Raw genomic sequence first — 15,721 nt, 5'->3', positions numbered from 1 at the left:
CCTAGGGATGTGGGGATGGCCAAACACACAACCTCCAACACTGGACAGGGGAGATTGACAGCCGTTTATCAGTCACATATGCTCACAGCCTAGGGGAAGAGGGTGCTGCACACCACACAAAGCCCCAAGATGGTTGCACTTGAGAACAGAGTGAAAAACCAGAGGCTGTGAGAGGCAGTATCAAGGGGGTGGGTGACCCTTGGTTCCTGCAAGAAGATGTAATTGGCTTATTTGAATCATTCCAGAGGCTGACAGGAAACTGAACCCCATTATTCAGGGTTAAGAGGAGCTGTGCCTGGTCCACATGATAAGGAGAGCTGCTTGGCTAGGGGACTTTAATCCCCAGGAGGAGAATGGGAAGAGGAACTTGTGGTTGGGCCATTGGAGGCCATCCTGATTTTCCCCAGATGTCAAGACAGCATATAATATTGAGGTTCAATTTTAGGTCTTATATCACAGCTCTCACTGAGAGGTGGGTCTCTAAACTCAGTGGCCTCTTCTCAGTCCTGATTGCCCTTGCCTGAGTTCATCCTGTCCACTCCTGAACGTTCTTCCCCTCCAATGGCTTCCATACCATGGCCCTGTTCAGGGAGGCAGCATGACATGAGTGAGATGCTCCCCAAGTCAGATAAACATAGTTTTGAACCCACCTATGTCACTAACCAGTTATATGGCCTTGGGCAAGATACATTACTCCTTAGCCTGAGTGTTTATAAGATAAAGATAGTACAGACCTCATCAAATAACATATAAAAAGTTTCAGGCATAGTGCCTGGTTCATATTGGGCATTTAGATCTTATTCTTTAACATCTTTTACTTGTTAATCTTCATATTCCTGCCATCTAAATGTGAGTGTTAACTAAGATTTGTTGCACACTTTCCACCCCCCTTTTTCTATTCCTCAGCCCTTGAAGACATAGGCACATTTTCTATTGCTTCCATTTGCACCTTAAGGCAAATGGCCCCCAAGTTGCATTTCTTACGGTGGTCGTTCTCTGGTCCCACATTTCCAACTGTTCCCTGAAGATTTTCCCTGCAGTGTCTTTTTTCAGCATGTTAAAGTTTCTCATCAAACCAGTACCTTCTATGGTACTTCTTTTGTCTGGCTTCCTCATTAGTGTCCCTGTCATTTTGGCTTAATACTCTTAAGTCTCTTTTAGTTTCTTTCTCTTTCAGACCCACAGTAACTCAGCTCTCAATGGCTGTTTGTTTCTTCTCTCACAGGATGGCTTGCATGCATCCTTTCTACTCCATTCCCAGAGATCAGTGCCTTTAAAGAGTTGCACTCAGCTCTGAGTTTCTTCCTTCTCTGCAAACCCCCCTTTTGTCTCCCAGTCCAGCCTGTGTCCCACTGCTTGATAAATCTTTCAAAGACTCATCTCCAATCATGTTTCCTCTACTCTAAAGCTACCAGTGGTTCCTTGGTGGCCATAAACTGATGCAAGTTCCTTAGCCTGGCACACAGGGTCCCTGACAATCTAGTTACTCACTTTCTAGCATTGGTGTCCTCCGTATGCCTACATACCATCAGCTTGATCTTTCTTTTTAGTCCCCAGGATATGCATGGCTCCAAAGTGCCTTTATCTATGTTTTCCCTTTTCCATGGGCTACTCACCTTCCAATTCATTCTCAGTGTTTTGTGTTCAGAATTCAAATACCGGCTTTGCTGGTTACTAGCTTTGTAACTTTGAAAAATCATTTAACCTCTCTGAACCTTGGGTTCCTCATTTGTTAATGGGGATAATAGTATCATGGTACAGGGATATTTATGAAAACAACTAACAGTGCTTGTGTTATAAACATGGAATTGTTCTTACTGCTGTTGCGCTCATCAGCCCAGCCAACAGTAATCTTTGCTTCCTCTGAATACCTGCTTTGTTACACAAGAGGCACTTGTTTTATATGCCTTGTGCTGTGTTATATTTCAAAAGGTTGTATCTTTATTAATTACACTGAAAGTTCCTTGAAGTTGGGCATCAAGTATTGCATATCTTTATTCATTCATCAGCGATTTAGTGGGCAATTTGTTTGTGTCTCATGGGGTGCTAGGGCCTGGGGATGCAAGAATGACAAAGACTTAGTCCCTGCTATCAAAAAGCTTCCCACCATCTAATTACCATTGAATGCTACCTAGACTAGGTTGAGACAAACCATTGAGAGCCCAGAGTAGGGGCACCTGACTCACCTCGGAATTCTGGACAGCGTTCTGAGGAAGTGACATCCAAACCGAGACAGGAAGAATGTAGGCATTGGCCAGGTGTAGGTGGGGAGGCTCAGTGCAGCTGGATGAATGAGGGAGAGCTTTCAGTGCAGAAAGAAACATGTTTATAAATAAAGAGGGGAAGCAGAACAAAATGTTCTGTGAATTGCAGAACAAAATGGCTGTGGTCTTGGTGTTGAAGGAGAAGTAGCAAGAGAGAAAACTAGGAAGGTAAGCCAAGGCTGGACCATGGAGGGTTTTTCTATTATGTCTACCATTGATAGTGCCCAGTACAGTGCCTGCATCTGGTAGATTCAATAAATGTGTTTCTAGCCTTTATAAAGAGCAGATGCACATGATTTAGTCTCAGCATTTCCTGTCAAGGAAACCCAGTTTGGCAAGAGAGCAGAGTTTCAAAATTGCTGAAACCCTTTACTTGTATTTCTTAGAAACAGTGAAGGAGAGCTATATATCTAATCCAGGCCATATTTATAAACAAACTGTCAAATGACAAAACTAAAATGATTTAGTAATAAGTTTGATGTCCTTTATTCAAGGGAAAACAATTCATGGATTGGGGGATTACAGTGCAGAGCAGTGGAGCACCCTTCCTGAGAGATTTTGGGCAAGGGCGAGTTTTACAGATGATTGGAAACAGTGACGCGGAAATGGCATGATGGGCTAGAAGGTCAGGGATTTCCTTGCAAGGAGAGCAGGTCCTATTTTCTAGGGTAAGGTGAGCTCTCTAAAGCTGAGTTGGAGGATTGTGATTTGGTGTGTGTTAGGTTCCCTTAACAGGTGTTTCCTGTAAGTGTGGGCTGACCTAGCTTTAGATTTATGACATGGGCTGGGCCATTGGGGCAGCCTCCATTTTGTGGGGTTTGATATATGAATTAACTTTATCAAAACAGACAAACCAACCAACAAACAACCCTACTGCTCCTATCCACTTTCATATGTTTTACTACACTGATGTCTGTTATTTCCTAAAAGTAAAACCAAACAGATGTCCTCTCTCCTCCACCAGATGATACACTTGTTTCCTTCCACTCCCTCAGTACTTTGTCACACAGCTAGACTTGACCTCTCTCTAACCTTCCTCTCCATTTTTCTCTCCCTCTCTCCACCTTCACCAAAGTCTAGAGAAACTGGATTGGTGGACACTGAGCCCTCCTCAGGTGACCACAGTTTAATAAGGATTGTCCAAACAAATGTAAGGAGTGAGTGAACCATTCTGTGAAAGAACCAGAGGCTACCGCTGAGAAGCCCGGAGCCCTGTGTGTGGTGAGTTGGGTCTACCTTAGAAACTCATCCTTCCATTTTCAAAAGAAATTTTCTCATTCAGGATTCTGTTTCCCACCTCCCCCCTTCGTCCATTATTTCTCCCAAACCATGAATCATAAACTTCAAGAAAGCATTGTGAATAATTTATATTCTTACACTATGCATTGCCTAACTCCCTTTGGGGGAAATGAAGAGACACATTAGTCTTTTGCTGCTTATTCTCCCGTGGACTGAGACCATGTCAGCTGCAGGCAATAGCAAGGATTTATGACCACAGAAGCTGTCATTATGGAACAGTTGATTGACCCATAGTTTTGATTAACCAAAATATTTAAAAAAACAAATCAGGAACAGTGCTAATGACACTAGAATGGAAATTCAACATTTTACCGACTTCCACTGAGACCTGCTTGTTATCATCTTTCTTTCCAGCACTCAATGGTGTTTTCTTCCCTGCCTGTTTAATTGGTTTTTCTGTGGAATCTTTCTCAGAATTTGTAAATTCAAATACAGAGCTATGATGGCTCAGAACACATAGTGGTACCCTGCTGCTGGGGATGAGGGAGTCTAGATGTGCTCAGGTCCTATTTGGTTTGGTCCTTCTAAATGTCTTGGGAATTCCCTGGTGGTTCAGTAGTTAGGACTTGGTGCTTGCACTGCCTGGGCCCAGGTTCAGTCCCTGGTTGGGGAACTAAGATCCTGCAAGCCGTGCGGTGTGGCCAAAAAAAAAAATCTTTACTCAGCTTCACAGCACCAGGAAGTATATTAATAGTTAGTACCTGTCTTGGGCCATTGAGATGCATCTGGCACATTGGGTTGGTCCCAAAGTATTGTTAGAATGTGTCACCTCTACTCCATCACCTCCAGCACCATACCATCCAAATTCTAGACTAACTGGCCTACCTGAACTCATTCCGCCTCCCCTCTACCCAAATCCATTTTTTTTCAAAGCATAAATATGGTCATATCAACTACTACCACTGCACCCTGCTTAAAATCCCCAAAATGGCTTCCCATTGCTCAAAATTCTTGATGTGGACCATAAAGCCTTGCATAGTCACCATTAATACTCTTCTTCATCACTCCATCCCTTGTGGATTCTCCACTCCAATCAGGCTGGCCTTTATTCAGTCCCTATATTCACTCTACTCAGTTTCATTACAGGGCCTTTGCTTATCTGGTACCTACAGCCTATAAATTTCAGCTCAAGTGTTATTTCTTCTGGGACACTTTCTTTGCCTCTGTTATACCCCCTTAACTGGACTCCTTCTATGTAATAGGTCCTCCTGGTACCAGATACCTCTCCTTGGGCACCTTTCAGAAGGTCAGTTTTATATTGGAAAGGTCTTTTGATTATCTGCCTCCCCTGGATTCCTTGAGGGCAAGGCCTGTCTTTGTTTTGACTCACGTTTATATCTTCAGCACCTAACAAAGTGCCTGGCTCTTAGGAGGCAGTCAATAAATAGGTATTAGATGATTGGGTAAACAAATAAAATTGAGTATAAGTTTAATCAGAAAATAGGTCTTACCTTGTCTTTGAAGGATAGTTGACAAGAAATCCAAATGAATCCCTATTGGAACGGCTGAGAGTGAAAATGTCTTTAGATGCAGGAAGGCTAGAAACAGCCTGTAGCAGCCAACTGAATCCATTTCATTCTGTTTAAAATGAGGGGACACCATTGACGATAATAGTTTTGGGCGGATGTAGGAACAATCTCTGTGCGGTTGCTGGAAGATTGTTCCAGTCTCTTATAGTGTTCACAACTATGGAGCATGTATTTTTCTCTCCTATTTCTTTGTTTTTAAGGGACTTGTCATGCATTTCCTATTAGAATGAAGTTGTGGATACTTATTAGAAGGTTGTATACAAATGAGCCTCTGTAGTTTCACTGATCCATCCCAGTTAGTTCCCCTGCTTGTCTTTATCCCATCTTCCTAGGAAACACGAAATATCTCACTTGGGAGGAGGGATGCAATTTTGGGGCATAGAGTATTTTTTTCTGAACATTACTTCTTATTTGCAAAGGAGAGAAGTAAACAGTTTAAACAGGGAAAATGCATATTATGGGTCTGTAGGCTGACTAGGCATTGAAGTAGTGGCTTTCCTGGTCTCAGGTCAGAACATCTGTCTGTGTCCCAGGGCAGATTTGGTTTAAGATCAAAACAAATAGCTCCCCTTACATGGTTCTGACCCCTGTGGCGAAGAAAAGGAACTAAGCTAGTCCAACTGTAACCGCTGGGGAAGTCATTGTTCTCTCCAGCCTTCTGGGAGCCCCAAATAATTATCTGTGCATAGAGCAAGTTGGAATCAGAATTCCCCTCCAGGGTTTTCTGTGTCCAGCCAAAACAAAGCAAGCTGAGCAGAGAGACAAACCCAGGGACAGAGGGTGGATGCCAGTCCTCCTTTCCCTCCCTGCATTTCAGTTCTGGTCCTCTAGGTCTGTGTCCTCGCTTCCTTGTCTCTCATGTCCCCCGGGGCCCCTCATTTCATGTAGCTTGAGCGCGCTCTACTCTCTTGATTAGAGAGACCAGTGAGCCCGTCTCAGGCGGAAGGCTGGTGCTGTGTTTTGGGACTTGTGAGGGCTTTGGAGGAGCAGGTTGGCCTGTGGAGAGAGATCTCACTTCCTCTCAGATTTTCTGATGTTTTCAAAACGAGCCAGAAATCTGGACTTCCGTGTGAAGTCACCAATTTTAAAATGTTTGCTACATGTTTTGTTTTGTTTATAAACAATGTGCAGGCCAGTACGCGCGCGCGCGCGCACACACACACACACACACACACACACACACACACACACACACACACACACACCCATAAGCTTCATAAAAGGGTAGATTGTATCTGTCCTGTTTGCTCCTGTGTCCCCAAGACCACAGTGCTCGCCACATAATAGAAGCTTGGTGGCTCTTGACTAACATTCATAGGAGACTCAGACTTGCTGATAGTTCCTTGGTAGTAGTAATAATAATAATAAACAATAATGGTATCAACTGCTTCTTATTGAGCACATATTAAGTCCTTTCCATAAAATTCAATCTGCACCCTGACCTTAGAAGCTGCATGTTTTTATTATTCCCATTTTTGAAATAGAGACAGAAGCTCAGAACCTAAAAAAGGTGACCGAAGCTGGTAACTCGGCTAAATGGGTGGATTCTGATTCTGGGTGCATGGCCTCCAAAGCCAGTGTTTGTAATCTTAAGGCTCCAGTGCCTCGAACTTTGCTCGGCTGGTGCTGGCTGGAGGGAGCCAGGATGAGCCCTCTAAGAGTTAGCCCTTCCAAACAGGAGACGCCAAGCCTGGTGTCTCATCTGTCTCCCAGTTTAGCCTCCAGGGCGGACATCTGAAGGGGTGGATGTGGTAGGTGGAAACCTTCTTTTACTTCTGTGTAGCATTTTTTCTTCCCTCTAGCTCTGAGCTATGGAATGGTTCCTAGTTCCCCACCACCACCTCTTTATGGGGAATTATTCTGCAGGGGACTTTGATAAGTCCTGGCTGTCATGATATCCTATTGTTTGACACCCTTAAGTGATACAAAACAGTCTATAATCAGGCATTTTTTCTCAAACTCAGGGGCAGTCTGAGCTGAGGTTTACAGAGTCATCCTTTGGCTTCCTTAACCAAAAGCCAGAGTGGTGACTCATCATCAGCTTAGGATACAATTAAACCCATGGCTCCTATAAGCAGAACACTGTGTTATAGCCTGCTGGTCACAAAACACATTTTTCTTGTGGTGCATATACTTTATTATAGGTAGTGAAGTGTTAAAGCATTAGTCTTTGAGAGACACAAAAGCCTGACTAATTTAACAAAGTGGGGTAGCTCTCCACAACAGCTACCATTTGATGGACTTAACGTTAATGGTTTCAGCTACTGGGAGAACCTTTTAATCAGGAGAAATGGCAATGGGAGTGAAGAATATAGGCCTTCAGAAAAACCTAATTACGTGCTCATGTCCTGCTTTCTACATGGGCTCCTTCTCAATGTCTCTTTTGATTTTTCTTCAGGCTATCATCCTGGTTTGAAACCGTCTTCTCTTTGTTCTCTAATAGAGGAAGGTTTTGCAAACTGGGCTACTGGTTTTGAGAAGCGGAGAACAGCTTTTTAAGGAAATCCGTAGTAATTATCCTCATAACTCCATTTGCTGAGGCATCATCGTTCAAGGATTTTGCACTCTTGCCCTCTGTGGGTCTTTTCCAAAACCTTGTGAGATGGGCATTCTTATCCGCAATTTTACAAATGAGAAACAGTCTCGGGGAAGCAAAGTGACTTGCCTAAAGACACACAGTAGCATGCCTGCCTACTGTTTCCAGTACTTTTGTACATCAGAATATCTTGGGAAGCTTTAAAACAAAATACCTTCTTGGGCCACAAGCTTGTGGCCTAATGTCTCAATCAGGGTGGGGCCTGAGAGTCCATATTTTAAAAAAATTTCCCAGGTCACTGTGATGTATTGTTAAGACTTGGAAAAAATTGCCATGCATTACGCCATACATCATACCACATCTTTTGAGATAAAGTCCAAATTCAGTTTGGAGATTTCAATGTTTTTGTTTATTTGTTTGTTTCTGTTTCAAAACAGCCATCTCCACTTCTGCCTTAGCGGGTATAGGAAAGGCTTCTCAAAGGAGGCAACATTTTGGCGAGGTCCTAATGCATGGATAAGAAGGGGAAAAGGAAAGGGCATGGAGACAAAGTGATCCACAGGTAGAAGTCACAGAGCTGCCACCAGATTGAAGTGCCTGGGGGCTGTTACAAGATCAATACACCTGGACAGATGGTGACAGATGTACCATATATGTTATCAGCTGAGTGCAAGTGGAGATGCTCATCTCATTGGCCAGTTTCCTCGACAGTCTGCTTCAGGGCATCCTTAGCTGCATGCTTCTGCCTGACCACTTTGCTGGAAGATGATCAGGCAAGGTGCTGACAGCTCAGATAGGGTTCCTGTCTACAAACACCTTAAACTGACTTGCGATAGGATCAGGAATGACAGTGGATAGAAAATAACGTGCTACAGCTCAGTAGGTGCTGAAGCAGAGGTTTGAGGTGAAATTCGGAACTCTTTAGCTACTTTGTGAGGTTGGCTATAAACCAGAAGTTTTCCCCCTAGAATGCTTCTACAAAAGCACGTGGATTCTTGGCGAAGGAAGTTTGCCCACTTTCTATGGAAAAGTAAGTGCCTTTGATAGTTTAGGCCCAACGACTAGTCTTTTCCCACCAATTACAGGCTACCAAATGAATATGTCAACAGAGTTCCTTCTGGAATAATATTGTGTCAGGGAGGAGGAAACTTCTCCCTCTACCATTCTTGAGTTCTTATGACCAGACTAACAATAAAATTGACACAAGACAGATAAACAGGAGAAAAAGAAACACATTTTAATTCACATGCGTGGAGGTCTCATAGGAATGGGATTTAAGAAGTGGCCAAAGCAGGCAGCATTTATACTTCTTAGACAATACATTTGTGAGGAATTGACAGGACAAAGAAACTCAGGTTTTGGGTGCTCAATTAGTGAAGAATCTAAACAGAGTTTGGGCTTGGAGTAGTGAATTAAAGAAGTAACAAGGTTTGTTTACATAGCGTTCTAGGCCTGAGTTCCCTGTCTCTGGGGATAAGGGTGCTGGTCGTTCCTTCTACCTCCAGATGCAGGGAGTGCACCTTTCACAGGGGAGACATTTCCTGTTTTCAGGAAGAGGGACAGGAGGGTCAGAGTGTCCCTCTTGCATTAGCCGTTTCTTAAGTAACTTTAATTCAAAATAATATACCATTAAGTCACAGTTTGGCGTCGCCCCAATAATTGATTAGATGCTCCAGTCTTAACTGAAGTGGGGAGTGCAGTCAGTGCTTTTGTGATGGTAAATACGATGGGCAGGCTCCACAGTCAGGAGCCTTTGTGCTTTTGTTTGGAATCCTCTGTTTTTTGCCTCAAGATAGATGAATCACTCACATGTTACTCCTAGGAGGTGGCTGATGGATACTAAACTCATCAACATAACCCCAGATGGCCATTGTTAGTGCTGTTTCTGTTCCGTTTCTGGGGTACTGTGGGAATTGCCTTTAGTTGCATTTACATGTGACAGCTGGAGCCTGATAGCAGCTAAAGAGGTAAAAACAGATTTTATGCTGGCACTATTACAATAGAGGAAAAGAAACCTCAGTATAAACTGGGTTCAATTCCAAATGAAACATGGACAAGTGGGGATTTAGAGTCAAGGGGCAGAAGAGGGGTCAGTGGATGGGCACTTTTTAAGGCAAAAGGGTAATTCTTACTAAACTGACCTAAGGGTTCTTGCTGAAGGCCAGCGAAGGTGATCAGATACCAAGGGTGGGGGATGGGGAATTTGATCAGATATTGAGGGAGATTAGATATAAAGTGTTTTTTTCTTTCTTTGTTTGTTTGCTAAACTGATTTAGCAAGATTCTTGCTGCAGCTGGGCCACCAGACCCAGACAAGGTCAAGGCAAGGAGGGATTAGAGGAAGTTTAGTCAAGGAGAGGCTTTGTCAAACAAAAGCCTAGACTTCATTTCCTCGAAAGGTATTTTTCTGGATAAGATCTGGTTTAAATAAACACTCATGGGGGAAGGGAGGAAAGGGGAGTTTCAGTTTGGGAAGAAGAAAAAAGTTCTGGAGATGAGTGGTGTAGATGGATGCACAGCAATGTGAATGTACTTCACACCGCCGCACTGTACACTTCAAATGGTTAAAATGGTAAATTCTATGTTATGTGTATTTTAGCACAATAAAAAAAGAACAGTCAGTCCATAATAAAATAGAGAGGTTACAATACCAACAGCAGTGATAATAGCTGTTGTTTCCTGAGGTTTTGCTTCATGGCAGGCATCGTGCTAACCACTCTACAATGATTATCTCCCTTTCATAGAAAAGGACTTGAGGATTGGAGGGGTTAATGCATTGCCAAGGGTCAGACAGCAAGTAAGAGTCAGTCTCTTTCCCGAGCTCTTTGTCTTGGCTTATGCTCAGGCTAAACAACCTCCTGGGACAGTCCTTTTGGTCGGAGGCTCCCCTGCCTGCCAATAAACAAACTGCAGCAAACAACTAAAATGCGTCCAAATGACCAAAAATTCACCTTATCAAATGACAGCATCTCTGATGTATGTGCTAATCTTTTAACAGCAAAGAGGTATGCTCTGACTTCTTGCTTGTCTAGTCACACAGAAGGGTATTCTCATACTTATTGGAAACAGGGTTAGCTGGACATTGCCCTTCTCTTTGATGTAGGACTGTGAAAATGCCACTTTCACTTAGTCTGTGACCTCCTCAGGGGCAGAGGCAGTATTTTCCCATTCATCTTTCTACTTGGCGCATAATAGGTGCTCAATAAAATTTTTGTCGAAATGAACTACCAGTGATGTTGAAGATGTCAGTGTAAGTTTTCTTAAAAGTTAGAGGTTACTATATAGTTGTATGGTACATGAATTTATCTCCTGGAACCTAAATACGTTAGAGGTGATGCTCAACCAGGAGCAGTTTTGTCCCCGAGAGACATTTGGCAATGTTTGGAGACTTATTTAGTTGTCATAACTGAGAGAGGGTATGTTACTCCCATCTAGTCCGTAGAGGCAGGGATGCTAGAAACATCTGAAGGGTAACAGAATATGCTGTGCCAAATGTGCCACTCTTGAATAAGGATTATTTCCATCCAATTATTTTGAGAAACTGCAGACACAGGAGAAGCTCTGAAAACAGTAGAAGTTATGCTTTTGTAAGGGAATTTACATTAGAAAGGGGCCTGTACCTTTGTTCACCAAACATCTTCTCCTCTTACTTTCTCATGATTGCCTTCCCGCTACGAAGTCCCGAGACCCCTTTCCTTTCCTTAGCTCCCTGTATATAGTCGGCCCTCTGTATCCACGGGTTCTGCATCCACCAATATGGAGGCGCAACAGTAAGGGACTTGAGCATCTGCAGATTTTGGTAGTCGTGGGGGTCCTGGAACCAATCCCATGCAGATACCAAGGGACAAATGTATAAGCCTCCATCATCTGGCCTTTTGAGTCTCATATCTTTGTGGGGCTCCTGTAGGTATATATGTAATTAAAATAGTTTTTTTTTTTTTCCTCTCCTGTTAATCTGTTTTATGTCAGTTTAATTCTTAGACCAGCTACAGAACCTAGAAGAGTAGAAGGGAATATTTTTCTCCCCTACTCAAACCCCACAACAAAGAATTATCTGGCCCTAAATATCAGTGGTACTGAGGTTAGAAACTCGGCTTTAGGGTTTTCTATTCCCTTATTCATTCACTTCACAAGTATTTAATATTTGACTCCACCCTCTGATTGAAAGATGAGCAAGCCTGTTTGTCGGACATCACATAGCTAGGTGGTAGAGATCTAGGACTTAAACCAGTGTCTCAGGGAGTGTTCTTCACATGCATGAAGGTGGCCTCTTACAGCCTATTACTGATTAAAATGCCATCTCTGTGGTCACGGTGAACAAGTCTTGCCAAGACCGATAGGACTCTGAGCCTGTGCCTGGTGCCTGGAGCTGATAGAAAGGGCAGTGATCTAAGACAGCTTGTTCAGGCTGTTGAAATCCCCCAGGGCTCGGGATCCATCCATGAGCATTAGCTGGTTCTGCGGAGGCAGGGACCATTTCTTGGGCTTCCTGTGGATGCCACACCCCCTTGCTGGGCCAGTCTCTCTTTGCTGAACTGTAACACCATCTCACCACCCTGTTTTCACAGCACCCCTGGAAGCCATATTACAGACTTTGTTGAAAGAATTATTATGTTCACGCAGCTCTGTATTTGCAGTAGGCTTAGGACTCTTTTCAGATTTAAGCACTGGCAGTCTTTAATGCCATCTGCTTTTCAATACACATCACATGCTCTCCCCCGCCCTTCCCCTCCCGGTCTGAGTCTGACTCCTTGCTGCCCTCTGATTGTGCACAGAGAACCTGTAGCTGAGTGTCACAGGTGCTAACTAATTCTCAGGATGCTAGAGTTGATGGATTTTAATCGGGTGAGTACAGTTTAATGCAAATACTCCTTTAGTTGAGGCTCATAAACTGGGCTACTCGATATTATGGTCCCAAATATTAGTTCAACGCTCATGGCTTACATAAATGACTCTCCTTTGGGGTTAGGTTAGGGGAAAATCAATAACAAGCAGCTGGAAATGCAGAAAAAAGCTGTGTACTTACACTCCTTCATGAAGTACCCCTGCTCCCACCCAGCACCACCTCACACTTCTTTATTTATATTTTTCCAGCTCACATTTTTCTTTTTCTTTTGTCACATTTAGGGCTTTACAGTGATATGAAAAGCCACTGTGGTTCCTCCGTCCATTAAATGGGAAATGCATATGAACAAATAGAAGAATTGCACCATATAATACAGCTGAAATACAGTGTTATCATCATCCCACTCTGAGCATTTCTCAGGATGGTTTATGCCCCAGCAGTTAATCGTTTGCTATTGTTGGTGTACCAACACAATGCTATTAGCAGCACAGAATTCTCAGGCTTACTGTTCAGATTGTCTTCATGTAGGCTAGCCAGAATTTAGATATTTGTAAATGGGATTTGAACAGTGGCCTTTCTTCACAATATAAAATTCAGATAAATGTAACCGGTCACGGCCCAACTCTTGTTTATTAATTAAGGCTTCATAATATAGCGCCATTTTTGGAAGCTGTGGCTTATGCACAGAGGAATACTAATTACATTCTGCATCTTCTGTAATAATGGGGCAGCCTTTTGGACAGTGCAGTTTATCCAGACAATGCATCCAGCTCCTAATGCAGTTTATTAACAAGGAAACTCTGAATATTTAATGGGAGACCAATACAGCTGTGAAAGGGTGGCGTAAATAATACTCCCGGCCAGGCTCGTGCAGTGGCAATATGTTGCATGCTGTTAACCTCAAGAGGTCTCCAAATAGCTTTTATGTGCGCCTGCTAGCTATCTGTTGACCATTTCTTGATACAAAAGAAGCCAAGTGATCTGAGAAAATCTATTTGGTAATTTTGTTTTCCCATTCTCTTAACATTTGCTGAAGCTTTAAAAACAATAGATCTTTACACTTGTATAGATTTTTTTCTTAGTTTTTCCCAAGAATAGTCATTTTTATAATTATCATCATGGATTTCTTGTACTGTCCATGGTGAAACTCAGAAGAGACTACCATTTTTTTCCATTAAATTAAAAAAATTGAGATATAGTTCCTGTACCATAACATTAACTCTTTTAAAGTGTACAGTTCACTGGTTTTAGTATATTCACCAAGTTGTGCAGCCATCACCACTTTCTAATTCCAGAACATTTTCATCACCCCACAAAGAAACCCTGTACCAATTGGCAGTCCCCACATATGTGTCACATAACTACCGAAATTCCTCCCCAAGTCACAGTACCAGGTGAGGTTTATTTCTTGTCAAACTCATTTTTAATATGGTCCACAGTGTCCTTCTCTATGTTACATTTCTCCAGCGCCTGAGTAGCACAGTCCTTCAAGTCCTGTTGCATTTCCTCCAACGTGTCGACATTTTTGATCGCAGCATTTCGGTGTCACGAGGTTACAGAAGAACAGGTGCCAGCTGACTGCAATGGTCTCATGGTGGTGGGGCTGGCAAGGCTCAGACCCAGTGGGGAGCTGCCTGTGCTACTGTATATCTCTTTCTCTCTCTCTTTTTCTCTATTCTTGTGGGGGGCAGGAGGACATCAACTTTATTGACAGACACATGTATGTACAAGTGTTTTATAGTGCATGACATACCCGTGGGTAAGACAGGTCGCTCGTTATCCAAGGAATAAAAAGAGCAATGTGAGAAGGCACCAAGGGCCCTGAGTCTGCCGTCCACCCTGCCGCTGCCTCAGCCTTTCTCAAGGCATCTGTCTCTGTGGATTTGCCTCTTCTGGACATTTCATATAAATGCAATCAGACAATGTGTGGTCTTCTGTGATGGGCTTCTTTTACTTAGTGTAATGTTTTCAAGGTTCATCCATGTTGTAGCAGGTATCAGTACTTCGTTTCTGTTTATTACTGAATAATATCCCATTTTATGGATATACAACTTTTTGTTTACCTTTTCATAAGTAGACGGACATTTAGGTTGTTTCCACTTTTTGGCTATTGTGAATAATGCTGCTATGAACATTTGTATACAAATTTTTGTGTACACTTAATATATATTTTTTTCCTCTGGAGTTGAATTGCTAGGTCATATGATGACTCTATGTTTAACCTTTGAGGAATTGCCAAACTGTTTTGCAAAGCACCATTTTCCTTCCCATCGACAATATACTGTTGATGGGGTTTTAAATTTCTCCAGATCCTAGACAGTACTTGTTATTGTCTGTCTTTTTGATTATAGCCATCCAAGTAGATGTGAAGTGGTGTCTCATTGTAGAGTTGATTTGCATTTCCCTGTTGACTAATGATATTGAAAGTCTTTTCATGTGCTTATTGGCCATTTGTATATCTTCTCTGTGGAGTACCATTTTTTTAAATCCCTAATTTATAAATGAGAAGACAAAGGTGCTGAGAGGAAATGAGAATTTATGAGGGTCGCTGCACGAGGTAATAGCCCGTCAGTACTGGAATATATTTTCTAATACAGTGATGCAAAAGCTTAGAGGTTCAACACCCAATAATGAAATAAACTATAAGCTATTTGCACTTAGTTATGACTCTTTTATTTGCAAGTGACAGAAACTCAGCTTTACCTGTGGCTTAATGAAAGTAAGGGGATATTGCCCTACCTATCTGAAAAGTTAAGAGCTACTTTGCCTTCAGGAATGGCTGGATTTAGCTGCTCAAAGATAGCATCAGAAATCTATTTCTCTCATCTTTTAGTTCTGCTTCCATCAGGTTGGTGTCATGCAGAGGCAGGGTCTCTTTTTGTGGTGGTTAGATGGTCACCAGAGGCTCAAAGTATATATCTTAGCAGCTTAGCATGCCAGCAGGATTTGGGGTTTTTTTTCAAACTTCTCTTTCTCAGTAGTTCCAGGCCAGATTTCAAGATAGAGTATCATTGGACTGACTTGAATTAATGAATAGCTCCCTGTATCATTCATCAAATGGAAAACACTGATTGGTCAGTGGCCCACTCTTGGCGGTAGGGTGTGACATTAGCTCCATCCATGCCATCTGGCCTGAGAGTTGGAAGGAGGAGGTTCCCCAGAGGAAAGTCAGGATGCTGACTCCAGTATAATGAGGAATGCATGCTGGGGCAAGCAAAACTCATAGATGTCCACTGTGCTACTCAGTC

The 15,721-nt window shown here is 42.7% G+C and overlaps 1 protein-coding gene across 6 annotated transcripts in view; it reads left to right on the top strand.

Annotated features, from left to right (window-relative positions):
- The window catches only part of FHIT (fragile histidine triad diadenosine triphosphatase), a 1,455,268-nt gene that overhangs the window by 482,782 nt on the left and 956,765 nt on the right, over window positions 1-15,721 (top strand). The window contains exon 1 of one of the 6 annotated variants that reach the window (XM_082663610.1): window positions 3,410-3,485. The exons of the other annotated variants lie outside the window; for them this stretch is intronic. The gene's annotated coding sequence lies outside the window, so the exon portion shown is untranslated. Of the gene's footprint in view, window positions 1-3,409; window positions 3,486-15,721 lie in introns of those variants that run through there. 6 annotated transcript variants of the gene reach the window in all.

The sequence above is a fragment of the Grampus griseus genome, assembly GCF_964374135.1.
Source record: "Grampus griseus genome assembly, chromosome: 10".
Classification (NCBI taxonomy): domain Eukaryota; kingdom Metazoa; phylum Chordata; class Mammalia; order Artiodactyla; family Delphinidae; genus Grampus; species Grampus griseus.
This window is presented reverse-complemented; position numbering and strand designations above follow the sequence as displayed.